Here is an 18,972-nt window from a genome sequence, read left to right as displayed (position 1 = left end):
CTTTGATGTAGTAGTGCACGTTGTTGAAGAAGTAGAGAAATCTCGGTAGAATGATCATTTTGGTGATGGCCACTCTGCCTAGTAATGACAATGGTAGTTAGGACCAGAACTTCATAGCTTTCCCCAGGCATTGGACCACCCTTGCCGTGTTGTATTTGTGCATCTGTTCTGGCGTATGCCCTATGTTGACCCCCAGGTATTTGAACAAGTCTGCCTCCCATTTGAGTCCCAATGCCGGAAGTGTGCTGATGTCCCTCCCTCTTAGCCCCGCTATTGGGAATATGCAGGATTTAGATCTGCTGAATCAGATTCCCGACACATTGGCGTAGTTGTCTAGTATGTCTAGGATAACTGGGACATTTAGGTGTGGGTTCCTTACGTATAGCAACACGTCTTCTGCATAGATTGACAGTAGGTGCCCCATTCCTCCAACCCAGATGCCTGCATCTAGGTACTGTTTCCTGAGGTATATCGCTATCGGCTCAAGGCCCAAGATGTATAGCATTGGGGACAGCGGACATCCCTGTCTGGTCCCCCTCTCTATGTCCCAGAGTGTTGACACCAACCTCCCGGTTTTGACCCTGGCCTTGGGGTTCATGTATAGGATCCAAACCCAGCGAATGAAGACCTCCCCGAATCCAAACTCCCTTAGTGCCGCCAGCAGCCATTGCCAGTAAATTGAGTGAACGCTTTCATGGCGTCTAGGGAGAGTATAGCAGAGGGAACCCTCTGTCTGTGCCAGGATGTGTTGCAGCCTGCGTAGGTTTAATGCAGTGCTGCGTCCTGGTATGAAGCCAGTCTGGTCGCTAGGTATTAGGCCCCCTATTATTATGTTCAAGCGTTTAGCCAGTATCGTGGTGAGGATTTTAACGTTGTAATTCAGCATCGCCATTGGCCGATAAGAATCGCATTCTTCTGTTGGTTTTCCGGTCTTGGGTATCGGGACAATTAGCGTTTCTCTCATGGACCCCGGCAGTTCCCCTTTGGTGAATGCTTCTCGGTAGACCACAAGCAGCACCGGTGTGATGGCTGCTTCATACGTTTTGTAGAACTCTGAGGGGAGTCCATCGCTGCTGGGTGTTTTACTAGAGGCGAGGGACCTTATTGCCTCTGCAACGTCGTCCCCTGTGATTTCCTCATCTAGGGCTTCTAGTTGCGCCTGTTCTATTTTGGGGAGACCTATTTCCTCCAATGTGTCCAGTATGTCTGTATGTGCCACTTGGTGTTCATGGCTATATAGGCGGGAGTAAAAGTCCCGGAATGTGTCATTTATTCCCTGTTGTGTCATGTGTACTGTGCCCGTTGCATCTTTAATTTCCGTGACTTGATGTTGTGGGTGTTCCCTTCTGCACCTGCTCGGTCTGTCTCCCTCAGCATGTACCCTGCCAGTTTTTACCGAATAATCAAATTTGGAGAGCCTCTCCCATGCTTCCTGACAATCCCCTCTTAGCTGCGCCAGTTCCCTCTTCTCCTCCTCCCGTTTCCCGTGTGCGTTAGCCTCTCTGTGCCTTATTTCATCCTCCAGTTTTTCCAGTTCAACTTTTAGTGTTTTCCTAATACCTCCTGCTCCTGCACTGGCCTCGCCCCTCACCACTACTTTTAATTCTTCCCAGACTGTGTCCCATCGTTCAACGCTGCCCACGTTCACCTCTATGTACTCTTCCAGTTTGTCTTGCAGCCCTTCGGCGAAGGCCTGGTCGGTCAAGGCATCTGCTGACATGTGCCATAGCGGTATGGGCGGCCTGAAGCCCCTTACTTTCCACATCACCAGCAGTGGCGAGTGATCTGAGATCGACCTGCCCAGGAACTGAGCTGAGTCTATTTGTGGCCGGTAGGACCTGGGCACGAAGAGGTAGTCAATTCTGGTGTACAGTGCGTGTGGTGAGGAGAAGTATGAGTAACCTATGTCCGTCGGGTGAAGTTCACGCCACACATCTGCTAGGTCTAGGGCCTCGACTAGCGCATTTAGCGCCCCAGATGCCGCATCGTTTCTGATTGCTGTCGATTTGGATCCGTCCATCTCCCAGTCCCTTACACAGTTGAGGTCACCTCCCCAGATACAGAAGCAGTCTTGTTGGTGTGCTAGTTTAACTCCCAGTGTGTCTAGGTGTTTTGTGATCCCGTGGTTGGGGAAGTACGAGTTTATTATGCATAATTCAGTCCGTTCAATCCATCCCCGTAATACCAGGTACCGGCCCTCCGGATCCGCCTCCCAGCTCGATGCTTTGAATGGGACAGCTGGGTTTATCCAGATTAGTACCCCCCGGGCATACTTGGAGTAGGGTGCCCCATAACTTTGTCCATCCCAGTGGTCCCTCACCATCCCCATGGTTTGCTGCATCAGGTGGGTCTCCTGAAGCAGTGCAATGGCCACCCTCTTCCTGTTGAGGAAGGACTTCACCTGGTTCCTGCGCATATATGACCCCAGGCCTCGGACGTTCCATGTTAAGATTTTAATTTCGCTGTTCCAGTGTATGGATCCCCTCCCTTAGCCACTTGGCCCCTCTGGTCCTAGTCTTCGTTCTAGCAACCCCTGTTTGTCTCACACCTCAGGCAGCCCCTCCCGTCTTTCTGTCGCACACATCAACACTCCTGCACTTCCTAGTGCACACCTCGTCTCGTATAGGAATCAAACCATTTACAACTCCAAAACCAACCAAAACCAAACAAACTCTTAACCAAACCAAAACTAAATAACTACGCTCAGCGACCATCTTTCGTCCGTGGAGCTCGAGCGCCCCTGCAGCTGCCAGGTCCTCCTGGGTCATGGCGTGCAGGCTGTGGTCCGTCAGCAACAGACTGACGCCGAACAATTCGTAGGGCGTGTTCGTTTACCCCGTCAGAGGCACCTGCCCCGCTCCTGCCTCATAACAGGATGTTTGCTGGAGTTGACGCCTGTTTTTTACTCGCAGGGGTTTTCGTTACTGTGTTCTTCTGCCCCCACCCCTCGTTCATCTTCTGGGCCCGTTGTCCTTCATGTGAGCGTCTCTTTGCCATTGTCTAAGTTGTTGTGTTCCAGCCACATGTTGGCAGCTGCCGGAGTTTCCAGAAAGACGGCCCGTCCTTTGTAGAGCACTTTAAGCCGTGACAGGTACATCAGCATGTACTTGATGTTCAGCTTCCTAAGTTTCAGCTTGATTGGGATGAAGGAGTTCCGTGCCCTCTGTATCGCCGGGGTGTAGTCCGGATATATTGCTATGTTGGCATTGTCTCGGCGGATCACGCCCCTTTCTCTGGAGAATTTCAAGATTATTTCTCTGTCACGGAAGTTCCGAATTTTTGCTATCATGGGGCGAGGGTGTGAGCCCAGTGGTGGCCTTTTTTGCAGAGATCTATGGGCCCTTTCCATTGCAAATAATGCCCCTGCCCCGACTTCCTGCAGTATCATGTTTTAGGCGAAATCCGTTGGGATGGAGCCTTCCATTCCTTCCGGGACTCCCAAGTCCCTTATGTTGTTGCGCCGGGCGCGTCCTTCCACATCCTCCGCTCGGGCTTCCAGCTGCGCGTTCCTCCTTTCTAGTTCTGTCAGCCTTCTCCCCAGGTCGCTAATAGTGTCTGCCGTCTCCTTTAGTACTGTTTCGGCCGTCGTGACACTCTCCGTGAGGTTCCTCATATCCTGTCTCATCAACTGTACGTCTGATTTAACCTTCTCGATCCTTGTATCTATGAAGGATCATAGAGCTGCGATTGCTTCAAGTACATGATCCTCCTTAGCGGCAGTGTCTTTTCCTGGCTGCTCGGCCTGTGTTTCTGGGGCGGTTTGTGGTTGCCCCTTCTGTTTAGCAGCATTGAGGGAGTCCATGATTGTTGAATCTTTCTTATGTTTCGTGGAGGGCATGTCCCCAACGGTGCCGGATCTTTGTTGTGTGGAGCTTCTGCTTTTCCCCTAGGTGGTGTACACCTTGTTGCTTGTGCGCTGTTTTCCTCCCCGTGTGGGGCTCCCTCAGATGAGTTCAGCCAGGCGCCTCTCACTGTCTTGGTTCGTGCTCGTTGGCGGTGCCCCAGCGCAGGGCCCAAGTTGCGGTCTGTTCGCCTCTAGGTGGCAAGCCGCTGGTCCCTTGTTTTGGCTAGAGCGGCGTTCCGGGTTTGCCCGGTGTGTTTAGTGCACTGCTGCCTCTCTCGTGCAGGAGTCCCTCAGATCAGCCCGGCCGGATGCCTCTCTGCTTCACGATACGTGCTTGTGAGTTCAGTGTGACAGCCACAACCCGTAGGGGCCTGAAGTCGCTGTGTGGTGCCCTATTCTTTTGTTGATGAGACCCCAGCACCAGGTTTGGGCTGTGATATGTGCTCCACGGTGCGGCAGGCCTGATTCCCTTCTCTTTAGTGGGTATGGCGTTCTTAAATTGCCCAATGTTGCTTGTGCACCACTGTCCCTCCCGTGAGGGGGCCCCCTCAGATTGATTCAGCCAGGCGCCCTTTACCTTGAGGGTTGTGTTCGCTGGTTTGTGGTACCTCAGGCTGTCCGCAGTCTGTGGGAGTTTGTTATTTAGTGCCCCAATGCTTTGTCCGGGCCTGGGTTACAATTTGCTTGCCGTGATGCAATGGGCCTTGCTACCCCCTGCTTCGTTCAGCACGGCGCTCTTAATTCGCCTGGTGCTTCTTCCATATGTGCGGGGCCCTGGTGGTGATGAGTCGGCTGTGGGCCTTGTGCTGCGTTGTCCCACTGCCCTTGCTGCCTTCTTGTGGGCCGTGGCGCCCCTTTATATTGTGGTTTGTGCTCACTGGTTTGTGGTTTCTCAGGGTGTCTGCAGCTGTGGGAGTTTGGTGCTTAGTGCCCCAGCGCTTTGTTGGAGGAGCCCCGGTACCAGGCCTGGGTTATAATTAGCTTGCTGCGATGCAATGGCATTCTCAATTCGCCCGGTGCTTCTCCCATGCGTGCAGGGCCCTGGATGTGATGGGTTGGCTGTGGGCTTTATGCTGCCTTGTCCCTCTTCCCTAGTTAGGGCCTGGTACTGTGCCTCCCCCTGGTGCCTTCCTGTGGCCCGTGGCGGAGTTATCCTGCCCTGGTGTTCTGTCCTCGCGCCACTCTCCCAGGACAGTTCGTTGTGATTTTGCGGAGAGAGCTGCTTCTCTGCCCTCCGGGTGCCCCAGCATACCTTTCTGCAGCTTGAGGGGTCCTCTCAGAGTTCCGTGTCGTCACTCCTGATGAAGCCAGTCCCCTCAGCCTGCAGTGGTCCCGTCCCCCGGTGGGTGGGACTCTTCCTCCATCGCTCGCTGCTTATGTGGTCGCGAGCAGGGCCCAGAGCCCGGCAGGGCCGCCTGCCCCTGCCTGTTGTTAGCCACCCGGTGCGGGACATAGGCAGCTTAGTGCGTGTCTCTGACTTTTCCTCCGTGGTCCCTGCTCTGCCTCCTCAGTGCGCTCTACACCCTGGTCCGGTTTCTACTCCCGGCCCGCACTGATGTGAGGGGGGCACGGGCAGCCGCAGCATCAGGCCCCAGGGCTCCCTGGCGTTCCTCAGAGGCGCCATCCGTGGTGTCGGAGCGTACAGCACTTGTTTGAGCTGTCGTCCGCGCGGCCACTCCTCCCTCTCACTGACGGGCTGAGGTTGTGCCAGCCATCTTGGATCCCAGGAGGCCCCTTCCTTGTCGCCTTATTTCTCGTCCTCCGCTCTCTGTTTTTGCACCCCGTTCAGGTTGAGGGAAGGGGAATCTGTTTATGCACCCGCTGGTGTAAGTGTATGCGCTCAAGACAATATTTCCAAGAGTCAACTCAGGATCAGTTAAGGATCAAGGCAGGAGCTCCGAGCCAGAACGTCCTCACAGCATGAGCTCAGGCCACGCCCCCCTCCTGGTCCGGTCATGATATGGTAAGAGCTAGGGTGAGTTTAAGGCAGGCTGTGGGCCACGGGGTGTGGGGTGGGGGGTTGAGGTGCAGCGATTTGCTGTTGAAGGATAAGGAAGTGCAGCAGGAACTGCTTCTCGGAATCGAGGAGTATTTCCTCTTCAAGGACACAGGAGCGGTAGGGATCCAATCCGTATGGGAGGGCTTTAATGCAACTTTCAGGGGGGTATTAATTAGAATAGGCTCCAAGAAGAAAAGAGAGGGGCGAGAAGGAAAGCCAGCTCTGTGCCAAAATTGTGCAGATACAGCCAGGAATCACCCAGGGAAAGTACATATCTCGGCTGAAATCGAAGGAGCTCAGGCGGTATAAAAACACAATTGAATGCCATATTGACCCAGGACACAGAGAAAAAAAACTCTTGTTCCCAATAAAAGTATCACGTGAAAGGGAACAGGGTGGATACAATCCTTGCATGGAGGCTGAGGGAGGAGAGGAGGCAGAGAACCATTGGAGCTATAAGCACTGCACAGTTCTATAGTAATCCCTACACCTCGGAGTGGAGGTGCGAGGATGCGGGGAGAGACGGGCTCTTGAAGGGGATTGCCAGTTCCTAGGTTCCCCCGGGATATGGTAGACAACCTGTTGCTTCCCATAACGGTAGAAGAGGTCCTGCAGGCCATCAAGGGTATGGAGTCAGGTTCGTCCCCTGGGGGGAGGATGGTTTCCCATTGAGGTTCTACAAACTATTCAGGTCGCTGTTAGCGCCATGTTTGGTAAAGGTGTTCAATGCATTGGAGCTCTACCCCCAACAATGCTATTGGCCACAATCGTGGTGATCCCGAAGGAGGGGAAGGACCCAACGTGGTGCTCCTCCTATAGACCCAACTCTCTCTTGAACAGGAATGTAAAGATCCTAGCGAACGTGTTGGGAACACGACAAGAGGCGGGAATGCCAAAATTGGTCCATGGAGAGCAAGTAGGTTTTATAAGAGGGAGGCAAGGGCCGGATAATATTTGGAAGGTGATAAACCACTGTGCTCAAGAGGAGGTGGCGGGGGGGCGCATGCATGGTGTTTCTGGATTCGGAGAAGGCTTTCGACAGGTCGAATGGCCCTTTATGATGAAGGTCTTTAGGAGGATGGGTCTGGGGACAAACTTCCTGCGATGGGTAGCGGAACTCTATAATGCACCCAGAGCCAGAGTGAGTGTTAACAAGGGTCGCTCAGAGATGTTCACGCTAACAAGAGGTACAAGGCAAGGATACCCCTTAAAACCCCACTACTCTATGCCCCAGCGATGGAGCCACTGGCAATCACGATCCGGGCCAACAGACAAATCAGGGGCATCAGGGGCAGGGAGATAAGAGTGCAAACTCTCTCACTTTGCAGATGATATTCTGGCTCACCTCACCAATATGCAACACTCCCTCCCAGCGCTAATGTAACAGATAGCGGAATATGGCCGTCTCTCGGGGCTGAAGATTAATGTAGAAAAATTGTGCATAATGCCGATATTAGAGCACAGCCTCCTCCTCGAGAGGCAACAGTGTTACCAAGGCATGAGGATTGATAAGGGTATACAGTACTTGGGTATCTGAGTAACTAGGAACTTGGTGGAGATGGTTTCGGCCAACTATGACCCCTTCCGGGCACAATTGACGGCCGACTTGAATAGGTGGGACCCCCAGATGAATGTGTTCCGCCGACTGCTATATCAGTTCACGGCAATCCTGAGTCGACACCCAGAGAGGTTTTTCCTAGAAGTAATGGGGGAACTCTGCAAATGTATATGGACAAATAAGATGCTGACGGTGAAGATGGTGTCCCTGACCCACCCAAGGGATAAGGGGGGGGTTTGGGTTCCCGGATCTTCGCCTATACTAAAAGGCTGCCCAACTGATGGTGTTGCTAGAGCACATGAAGTCCGAATTGAGGACCTACTGGACCTATTTGGAGGATTTGACGGCTCACCCGCTGAAGGTGAGTGACTTCATCTGTTCCCAGTCTGGTCCATCCTGAAAAAGTAGAGCTCCCACCCTTGGGGTTCTTTGGTCAATTTGGCGTGACTATGAAGCTAACCGCAGGTACTCGCCATGGCCCTCCCCAATGGCATCGGTATGGGGCCCCCCATTTCTCCTCTAGCGCCCACTCGCAGATATGGTCAGATATGGGTCTTGAAAGGGTGGGACAATTATTTAGGGAGGGTGATTGTTTGGACCTGGAGGCAGTACGGAATGTAGTGATTCGATCACAGTGTTTGAATACCTCAAGGGCAAATTAACGGATACTAAATGGAAAGGTTTCCTTACGAGAGGGTTAACCGCAGTGGTCAAAGTGATTGATGCATCCACCACCAGAAAGGGGATCTTGTCCAGATTGTACAGAGCTATGAATGAGGCCAGCCTGGAGGGGAGACAAATATTCCAGAGGTACTGGGTAGATTTGGTGAGGGAGGAGATCACAGTGGAGGAGTGGACGCAAATCTACACAGTGGCCTTCCAGGGTGGTCTGTAAACCTCCACGGTAGAACATAACTTTAAAATGTTGATGGGCTGGCATAGGGACCCCCTGAAGCCGTCCAGGATGTTTACAGGAGCTTCTCCCATGTGCCCCAGGGGCTGCAGGCAGCGAGGGTCACTGGCCCATATGTGGTGGCAATGCCCCAAGGTGAAAGTGTTCTGGAAGGAGGTGTTGAGTTGGACGGAACAAGTGACAGGGGTAGGATTGACCTTAGACCCACTACAGATGTTCTTGGGGGTCCCCCAGAAAGATAGAGGAGAATACAAGCTCCCTAGAATGTGGCAAGCAATGCTGCAAGTGGGGAGATTGGCTATGGCCCAGTGTTGGAAGAGTGAACCGCTCCTGTCAAAAGAAATCTGGGAGGGAAAAGTACACAGCATGACGGGAATGGGGAGGCTGACAGCTGTAGTGAATGATGAGATGAGTGAATTTCAGGCGGAATGGAGTGCCCTGCTGCTTAAATGGGGACTGCAAGAGGGGGACCTAGGGGCTCGAAGGAGTACATGAAGGATCACAGAGGAGGAGAGGCCCCGGAGGGAGCCATCGACAGAAAAACACAGATATGAAGAGAACAGTTCCTCTGAGACTGAGGTGTATGGGCAAGCAGTACCAAATGGCAAGTTAGTGTGAGGGGGGCTTAAGGGAGGGAGAATCGTGTGGTTTGATAGGTAGTGTGGGGGTAGGGACAAGAATGTTGATGGTGATGTGGTGTTGCATTTGACCTAAACTTTTCTTTGTATTATCTTGTTTTTTCTGAGAAATGCAAATAAAAAATAAGTTTAAAAAAAGAACAATAAAAAAATATTATGGACGTACCAGATTGACTGTACCATTATTTACACACTACACTCTTCTAGTCAGCGCACATCTTCCCCTGCACACAAAAGGGACCTAGGGTGCAGGGTCTTACCGGGAAATCTCCAAAGTTCCCTATAGGCCAGTCCACTACAGCTGGCAGAGAGAACAGTGAGCAATCAGAGCATATACCTGAAAACGTGACTCATACGCAGTCACAGATACAAAAAAATGAGCGAGAGAAAGAGCATCAGCTTGTTATATTTTACCCTTTCTATTCCTTGCCTAGAATAGTTGAGAAGTCCAACCTGCTGGCATTCCAATCATTCGTCTACATATCTTACATAGAATCCGACATGGTAGTGCTTAAGCCGCCGAGCTAACTTTCAGAAACATCGAGTAATAGCCATTTAACTTTTACTGCAGTTCGATAACAGCGCTGCATGGCAGCAGACTCTGCCGTGGCTGCCATGCCGGACACGAGGGCCCCTGGCTTCTCTGCAACATACGGTGCCCCATGCAGGTGAAGGCCTGGCACCCACAGCAGGAAGATATACGTGAATTCCACTTTAAATCACTTCTATGGCAGTGGTGCACCCAAAGTACTGTTGGTAATGCAGTAATTTTAGTACCTCAAGGGATGCAGACTCGCTCTATAGTAGATGGCTACCGGGGTAGCTCAGCAGGTTGACAGACCGTTGCTTGGACGTTATATATGCAAAGTATAATTATGTGTATTGATATATTGTTGTTTCCTTTAATGTGTTTAAGGTTGAATTTAACCAAAACAATAAAGAAAAAACATATGCAAAACTTGATAATCAAATGACTTTTTTGCAATTACTTATAAAAAAGGAAGTGCTATAAAATGTATTTAGCCAAGGGATGGGTTGGGCTGGGCAATGGGTTGGGGTATTTCTGCCTCTGTAGTGAAAACCAAATGTTGGCACCCATGAACCCTGTTTAATTTCCTAATAACTGCTGTCAGCACAATGGAAGCCTTTATTTGTGATGAACCAGTTGATAAACATAACTTTATAAATATAACCTGTGATAAAACACAAAGCAATAAGTACACAAATTACACAGTATTGATGTGGTGCTCGGGCAAAAAAAACATCTGAAAGAAAAAAGGTGAACGCAAGTTTCAGCAGCGTTTTTGAGTTTGCAAATGACTATGAATGTGTAAAATGCATATTTGAACAACAATAATGTGCCCTGCATGTAGAATGCCTGCTTTCAACAGTGATTTCCCCCCCCCCCCGCCATCCCCGCCAAAGTGATGTTCATGGCCCATTGATTCCTGTGGTGTCCCTTTCAGGACAGAAGAAAACAAACGCGATGAGCAAACAGAGCCAGGAAATGCATGAGTGACTGCTGGGGAAAGGAGCACAGGGAAGATTAGGTGACCGAGCCCACAGCGTCCCTCGGCCAGACATCTGATGTCAAATCTCAGACCCAGTGAGAGCCGTCCCATGGACCAGAGGAGTGACGAGGCAAAGGGGCAGCCAAAGCAGGGGGGCTGGTGTTGTATGATAACCAGCTCCACCACAGCAGATTGCTGGAGACCAGCAATCTGCTGTGGGAGAGCCGGATATCACACACCACCAGCAATACGTGTTGCCCGGCAATGCGTGCTTCCGTCCCTGCTTGCCTCTTCTCCCCTGTGGGCCCCAAGGTGGGGGCACAGAGGGAGAGGGGCACAGGGGAACCAGCACTGCAGTGATCTGGCCCCCTTGCTCACCTCCTCTCCCTATTCCTTTGACTTCGTGGGTCCATAGGGGGAGAGGGAAGCGGAGGGACCGGGAAAGGACTGAAACTCTTGCTTCCCGGGACCCCCTCCAACTGTGGTGTGGGGGCGGAGCCGAGAAGCAGCATCCCTTACTAGGCAGAAGAGGGCTCTGGCGGCACCAGCAGGAAGCGGCTTGGACGTGCGATCCAAATGCAGGAAAGCGCACGTCCAGGCTGCGTTTATTTCCTGTTTCGTGGCCACGCCCCCATCATCTTACACTGATTGTGCATGGGGTGGCTCGCCATGCACAGTTAAGTGAGGCACAGTTTCTCACCTTCCTGGATCACACGCCCCACAGATTGAAGACCTTTGCCTGCCTACCGTACAGCTATTTTTAAGGCGAAATACTCAATTGTAATTTTTTTTATTAAAATGATTTAGTTTGTTACAAACTTCATTTCATTTTTAAAACTCAGTGATACACAAAATTATAAAATATAACAGTTCAATTGAGAGCTAGAGAGAGTAGATAAAAAAAATAAAAAAAATGTAGAGACAATAAGACGATCTCTTGTTAACACTTTTGGCATCAATTAGGCCAGTCGTCAGTATCTTCACTTGGCTTTCTGTTGAACTCCAGACTGCAATCCTAAGATATTTTGTAAGTATTGAGCTATCGTGAAAATGTGTTTGTTTTCGCGTCCGTTCAATAATAAAGACCAACGCATATCCGTGTCCATCTGTTGACTCGATATTTTGAAAAAGTTACCAAAATTCAGTCTCTTGGTTGTTAATTCTGGGCAGATCATTACTAGATGATAAATTGTTTCTGGTACTTCTCTATCTTTACAGAAATGACAAAAGTTGTCACTTTTCGGGATTTGTCGTATAATTGCCAGTTTCTCTTGTAGGTAAGTTATTTAAACGAATTGCCATGTACACTGTACGGATATTGTTATCAGGAAACTGTTCCATGTACTTCGGAATTTCGTTTAGTGCTCGAGTGTCCAATTGACTTTGAAGATTTCTTAAATATAGAGTTTTGGCATGACCTGTTCGGATCCAGTCGTTATTTGCTAATTTGCGTTTTGCATGTTGTGGTCTGTTCATGAGGGTTTTGAGTGATATTTCTTCATCCTTTAATTGTTGGTGCAAATGATCTTTCCATTTCCTTAAAGATGTATTATGAAGAGCAGTTGGATTATTTTTCAAAATTGCTGTTGCTGGTGTTTCATCGTTTGTCAGAAGTTTTCTTAGTAGGTCGAGCTGTTTCCATGTCACTATCTCAGATAGGGGTTGGGTTGCCACCTCATAGCGAATTCTAGCCATCGGATAGGAATCTGGGAGCCTTAAGATCTTTCTCCAGAATATAGCTTCTAGTTTCGCCCAAATGTTGGATTGTGAGTGGATCATTGCGTCGCTGCCATATGTAATTACCGGGATTACTTTCTGCCTGTAGAATGTTATGACAGGGTTAAAGGAAAATTTGCCATATTTCCAGTGTAGGACACAGCCTTGTCTGGCTAGTGTCTGGGTTTTCATTTCCAGGTTATTGAACCACTGTTTTTCTATTTTAGATTGATTTAGTATAATGCCGAGATATTTAAAGGTCGATACTTCTTCTAGACAAATGTTATCAATATAGAATTTTCGCGCTGGATGTTTCTTGCATGGAAGTTTTACTAATGGCATGATTTTAGTCTTTGCCGTATTAATCCTTAGGTTGTTGGATTTCATGTAGGTTCCCATAAGATGTAAGCTCCGTTGTAGATCGGAGATGGTTTTGTCTAATAGGATTATTTAGTCGGCGTAGAATAATGCTGGAATTGGGACAGAGTTCAGTTTTGGAGGGTTCAGAGCCGGGTCATTAAGATGTTCTTCGCAATCTGCTGTGTATAAATTATATAAGGTGGCTGCGAGAGGACAACCCTGTTTTAGTCCTTTCGTTGTTTTTATCATGGGTGTAGTCGTGCCATTCTTTGAAAGTCTCACAGCTATTGTTGTATCAGAATATAATAGTTTTATTGACTCGAGGACCTCCACTGGACAATTCCACGCCGACAGTTTTTCCCATAGTCGTGTTCTTGGTATGGAATCAAATGCCATATGTAGGTCCAAGAAAGCAGCATAGATCTGTGTATTTTTTTTCTATTGCTTCATATTTGACCAAGTTCATTATAAGGAGATTAATATTAGTACCAATGCCAGCAGTGAATCCCGTCTGTCTCGCTGCCAATTGCTTTGTTTTCTTAGCCCATTCCTTAAGTTTTTTGAGGAGCAATGCGGCGAAGATCTTGCCCAATGGGTCTAGTAGTGCGATCGGTCTAAAATTCTGCGGATTGTCCTGCGCCCCTAGTTTGTATATGGGGACGATTATCGCTGTTCTCCATGATGGAGGGATTGTATTCTGTTTGTTGATGGTTTCTATGAGTCTCATCATGAAGAGAATCCACAGCTCTGCATTTTGTTTTAGAATTGCGTTGGACAGACTGTCAGGACCTGGGGCACGTGAGGTGTTCAGTTTTTCAAAAATCGGGAGCAGGTCTTCCTTCTCGTAGCCAACATTCCATGCTTTATTTACAGTCTGTAGTGCTCGCGGCATGGTATTATCTGGATCATTATATATATTTGCAAAGTGGTCTATCCATTTTTGCTTGGTCACGTTTGCTATCAAGAGTTGTTGGTTGCTTTCATTATTGTTCAACAGATTCCACAGTTGTCTTGGGTTGTGGTTCTTGTAAGCTTTCATCATGGTTTCTGCATCGTTTTTTTATCAGTGTTGCCTGGTATGATTTCCTCCAGTTTGTGTATTTTTGTTTTATTTTTTTCTTCTGTGCAGAAATTGAAATTCCATTTGTGGGTTTTAGGTTGCGAATGTCCTTATGCAGATGTTTTTTTTTTCTGCGCAACTACAGTATCGTAATAATGATTGTGTAGTTTCGATTGGTTCCTCATCGGCTTTAGGAAGGGAATCAGAAAGGTATCATAATTAAATTTGTCAATATCTGGCATTGTTGTCAAGTGTAATTGGTCTGTGAGATCTCTTATTTGCTGTTGAGTTATTCGCAGTTGGCGATTGTTGCCAGCGACTTCTGTCGGTATGCTGAAGTCAATCTTTTTTGGTTGTGTGGATCTGGAACCAATTACTATTAGTTGGTGGTGATCATTTCTTGTTGATAGATTGATTTGGATCACTGTAATTGATTCCAGTAGATCTGTTGACAGATATACATAATCGATTATTGCTGTCGTATTAGCACCATACCATGTCGGTATGGTTATCCCTGTGGGATCTTTCTGTTGTTCTACTTGTTTCAGATTACGAATCGAAATTTCCTTGTGCCATTTCCTTTGCCCGCATTGACAAATCGATGAACTCCATCCGTTGGCCTAGTTTATTATATAGGTGTGTTTTTAAATCACCGCATATAATGAATTCCACATGTTGATGTTCTATGAGTGTTTGATCGATGGTTAGAAACACACCATCTAGGACGTTGCTATTGTTTAATGATGCTGGATTCCAATACAGGTTCATGATGGATATGAGGCGGTCAAGGTTGTTATGGCCAGAAGCTTGTATTCGAATGATGGTATTTTGTATCCAAGGATTTATGTTGTTGGTCATGACAATTGACCATTGTGGTCGAATTTGAATTAATGTCAACAGTCCAGATGCTGGTCTGCCGGAGGCACCTTTTATTGCAGGATTCAAGAGAGCAATATAGCCATCGCAGCTTGGAAGGTCCGTAAGCCAAGTTTCTTGTAGGCACACTATAGATGTTAATTCGAATTCCGCTTCTGCATAGTTGAATAGGTGGGAGTTTCCCCTTGTATTCCAACTGTATAATGACCAATGGAAATCTTTTATTTTTAGTGGTTATGATACAGAGGATATATCTTGGGTAGTGTCTAGGTCCTCAGCGTAATCACGGTGGAATGGATCGTTCTCGTTACTTTCGTAAGAAGTATCTTCTCAATTGTTATCTTGCTGGCAAAACTACATAGGAATCTGCATTTTCACTGTATATTAACATAGTATACATGAATATGCAGGCAGACAGCGGAACAAAAGTGTGGAGGGATGGAATCTAGAAAGACATCTTGTGGTACAAACAGACTCTGGCTGGTACATGTCAACGCACTGCTGCCGAGCAGCACTCAGCAGTAAAGTTAGGCACATCTCCCTGCAATGTTTAAATCAGAACCCCTCACCTAGTAAAGGCAGTAAAGTTACAGAAATCATGCCAAGGGAACTACATCTGCTGTTGCTGCAACCAAAATCAAAATAGAAAAAACAAACCCACCGGCACCTAAATATACCTGGCGCTTCGACACTTCCGAGTTCCGAAATGTATAAGGTCCTTATAAAAACACAATAACATTTTTTTTTTAAACTGTCCGTACACAGTATGGATAGGGTCGGATTGGTCCATCTGCCACTCGGCATGTGGCTGGGCTAAAATCATGTGTAGTCCCTATGGGTCAGTTTCTGCCCACGCCTGGTCCGGTTTGAAACAACAAAAAGCACCCGCAACGGCATAATTCATCAAAGCAAGGTAACAAATGTTACCTTGCTATGATGATTGATTTGCATGCATGATGTGTGTATCATAAATTATGATGCATGCTTCATTCACATGCTGCTGCAGCATGCGGCCAACTTTACACCAGACCTGCAGATGAACTTTACTGGTCTGCTGTTTTTACCAGTTTAATGTAGTGGATACCAGTTTAATGGTATCCACTACAGAATACATTTCCTGGAGTATCTCTACAGTGGCTCTCCTTTAGGTGTGGTAGACTTAAAAACCCTGTCTGGCTGCAGAGCTGAGCAGAGGTGAGCAGTCCTGGTCCTGCACAACACTTTCCTGGAGTCTCTCTACAGTGGCTCTCCTTTAGGTGGGTTGGACTTAAAAACTCCACCTGGCCGCAGAGGTGAGCAGTCCTGCAAGCCTGAAGCAGGAAGCCGTGAAATTCTCGTAACCATGATGGACTGTACGCCACCCGATAGTGACGGCACGGAATGCAGGCAACTGCGAAGCGGCCGCCTGCTAAAAGCAGAAAGGTACCCATCGTACTCATTAACAGTTTCCAGAAGAGGAAAACTTTCACCGCTTCCACAGCCACTCGCTCAACAAGGTGAGCAATCTGATGCATTTTTAAAACACAGCGCACCCTGCGCATTAAGTGACTCCCTCCCCAGTTACCCCATTACGGTCCCCCCTGCGACACCCAACGAACAAACAGAAGAACAACCTCATGGCTGCAGGGGACGCTGCGCCGCCCGTTGCTTGGCTCCTGGTGCCTGCGACCTTGTCAGCACATGAGCCGACTTTCGCAGCTGCGGCAGCTGCGTCGGCGTCCCTAATGGTGCCGGTAGAGAGTGGTGGGAAGGAGAGGGAGCTGGGGAGCCTCCAACCCTGCCCAAAGGGCACAGTGACTTTGAGGCTTTGCAGTCCAAGGTGCAGGAGCCAGAGGAAAGGCTCGACAAAAGTAAACAAAAAAACAAACTTAGGGTCGCAGGGGCCGCAGTGCAGCTCGTTGCCTGGCTCCCGGTGCCCGCGACCGGGTCCTCATACGATCCAGCGCTGTTGGCAATAGCGGCTGTGACGCCGCCCCCAGTGGCCCAGGAGGAGAGGGGGTGGGGGTGATGAGGATGAGGAGACTCCAGCCCCGCCTGAGGGGCATGGTGACTCTGTGGCTTTGTGGCCCAGGGAACAAGAGGCAGAGGAGGGGCTGGCCCCGCCGCCAAGCAGGCCATTGATGATGCCCATGTCTAACGGGGCTTCAACGGAGGGAGGGAGAGAGGAGTCAGCTGAGGTGACAGCTCCTTCAGCGAGTCCATGAAAAGGGCAGATCACAGCTGCAGTGCAAGATGTCACGGGCATCTTCCCTTGTACAGCGGACTCGCTCATGATTTCAAATGTAACACACCAGTGCACAGTGAACCAAAGTCACCTGACCCCCACCACATCTCCTGCAATAGCCTGCCAACTATGAAAGAAGCACCATTCAAACAAACTCCACTAAATTAATTGCTAATAAGCAATGAGATTCATCCGGTGCTAGCAATAAAGGACCTGTCTAGCCCAAGAATTTACATGAGCGGATTCCAAAATTCTCTCACCACAACCTCAGCTTGTGACAGTTAAGCAGGTGAAGATGAGCCAACGGCGAGCGCTGGATTCCCCTCAGCGAACCCCATGAGAGGAACAAGACGAAATCAAAACCTAACCAGCTCATTACGGAGGAGGCCCAAGGTCTTGTACGACAAACTAACCCACCCCTAAAAGTAAATGACAATGCTACACCAAACGCGGCAGCAACACAGGATTGTCCTCTGAGTTTGACCAATATTAGGGTAAAAAAGAACAATCTACCTAATAAGAAAGTAGAGGCAACTCTAAAAGAGGAAGCACTGGCCAGGAAAACCAAACTAAAGCATACAACAGTAAAGATGGATGGCCTCCCGAAATCAAGGTTGGCGAAACAAACGACCAGCATCACACTAGAAAAATTCTTCACCAATGTGGAAAAAGATCTGTCTACTCGAGCAATTGAAATATCGGATGCAGAAATTCTGGAAGTTGCTGAACCGGACATACTTGACGGGACTCCTGCAAAACTCTCTATCCTGGGATGACCTGGGATCTGTTAACTAACTTTTCTGAACTGATCCAACTCCTTTTGAACTATCTGCAAAGACTTTTAAAGTGTACTTCACCTGTGTGATCTTGGGCACATTCCGCCTTGCTCTCTCCAAGAGTGGGCCTGGCCTATGAACTTTCTTGCTCTACAGTAGACTCTGCCTTTCTTGACTTGCTGTGGTTCTTTTAAAAGTGTTGGTATTGTGTGCTTTCCTAATTCTGCCTTTTCCCTCCCTTTTTAAATAATTATTGGAGTGCCATTTTAGGTTAAGCGCTCACCCCTGTCTGAAAATAAGTGGTGTTTTAACTTGGACTAGTTCAATAAGTGATCAGGGATGTATATATATTAATAGTGACTGTGTTTTGAACTTGCTTGCCATATTAGTGTTAATTTATATTACAAGGTGTGTTTTTAAATAAATAATTATATACTTTTATACCCAAGCTCTGGTCAGTGTTTGCTTGTGCTACTGTATTTTGGTACCTATCTTGTATACTCTATATACTGTCTAACTCTTCTTGAGAGAAGTCTGGCTGCTCAGCCACAGCTACCAGGTAAATCTGGGTGGTACAGACTGCTACCAATTGGGTTTACTGCCAACACCTGTAGTCCTAAGCCTTTTGCAGTGGTCCCTAAGGGAACTGTACAGGTTTCTGCCTAACAGTGAAGCGTGGCTATCCGGCCGCCGGGGTGCTTGGCATGGGCGATTCGACCACAAGACGATCCAGGAAGGCGAAAAGAGGGCGAACTGGTTAACCCCACCAGTTCAAAGGAAGAAGACTCTGTAACGCTCACCTGAATCCCGTAGAAGCGCCGGTCTTGACTGGGCGTATACCGTATCTTCAAAGGTGATGTGTAACACACGGCTGGCTCTTTGGGCTGGACCTCTGTGCACTGTATGTCTGACTCGAAGGGTAAGGTGTCTGCAGATAGAAAATATGGGGTTAATGAACTGGGTTATTGAATGTCTCTCTCTTCTTCCCTTTCTCTTCTCCTGTAGAACCCCAAAGGTTAACGCGCTCACCTTAGGTAAGTGAACGCTGTGCTCTCCATCTGCTTCGTGGCAGGGTGCTGTAACCAGTTTCTTCACTGGATAAGGGGAGCAGGCCTCTTGACTTCAGAGGATTGCTGTCCGTCGTTTACTACACGAACGGTAAGTTTCGAGTAATTCTAATGTCTTTAAAAGTCTTTAGTAATGATGTCTCTTGTTTTGCAGGGTTCCGGCGATGGCGAATGACGGGCTGAAGTGAGTTGAAGATGGAGCCCGTGTGATGAATAGAAGCGCCTGGAAGCACGTAAGTAAGCGCTTGTTGCCTGCTTCACGATGCGCTCTAACTGTCTTTTTATTTTGCAGGTACAAGTTCGGAGCGGCTGCAGGGTGCCGGAATACCCACTGGGTTAGATGTGGAAAGGAGTAATGGCACGTGAGTATTAAAGTTCCCCAATGTCTTTAAACGCACCTTGTTTTGTCTTTCAGATGCGGGATGCAGCG

At 48.5% G+C, this 18,972-nt stretch overlaps 1 protein-coding gene across 3 annotated transcripts in view; it reads left to right on the top strand.

Moving 5' to 3' along the window:
• LOC138530413 (guanylate-binding protein 1-like) overlaps positions 1 to 18,972 on the top strand; it is a 1,110,598-nt gene that overhangs the window by 35,604 nt on the left and 1,056,022 nt on the right. The window contains exon 2 of one of the 3 annotated variants that reach the window (XM_069640908.1): positions 11,682 to 11,740. The exons of the other annotated variants lie outside the window; for them this stretch is intronic. The gene's annotated coding sequence lies outside the window, so the exon portion shown is untranslated. The remainder of the gene's footprint in view (positions 1 to 11,681; positions 11,741 to 18,972) is intronic. 3 annotated transcript variants of the gene reach the window in all.

This window comes from Ambystoma mexicanum, chromosome 1q, assembly GCF_040938575.1.
Source record: "Ambystoma mexicanum isolate Mex_15411 chromosome 1q, UKY_AmexF1_1, whole genome shotgun sequence".
Lineage (NCBI taxonomy): Eukaryota > Metazoa > Chordata > Amphibia > Caudata > Ambystomatidae > Ambystoma > Ambystoma mexicanum.
This window is presented reverse-complemented; position numbering and strand designations above follow the sequence as displayed.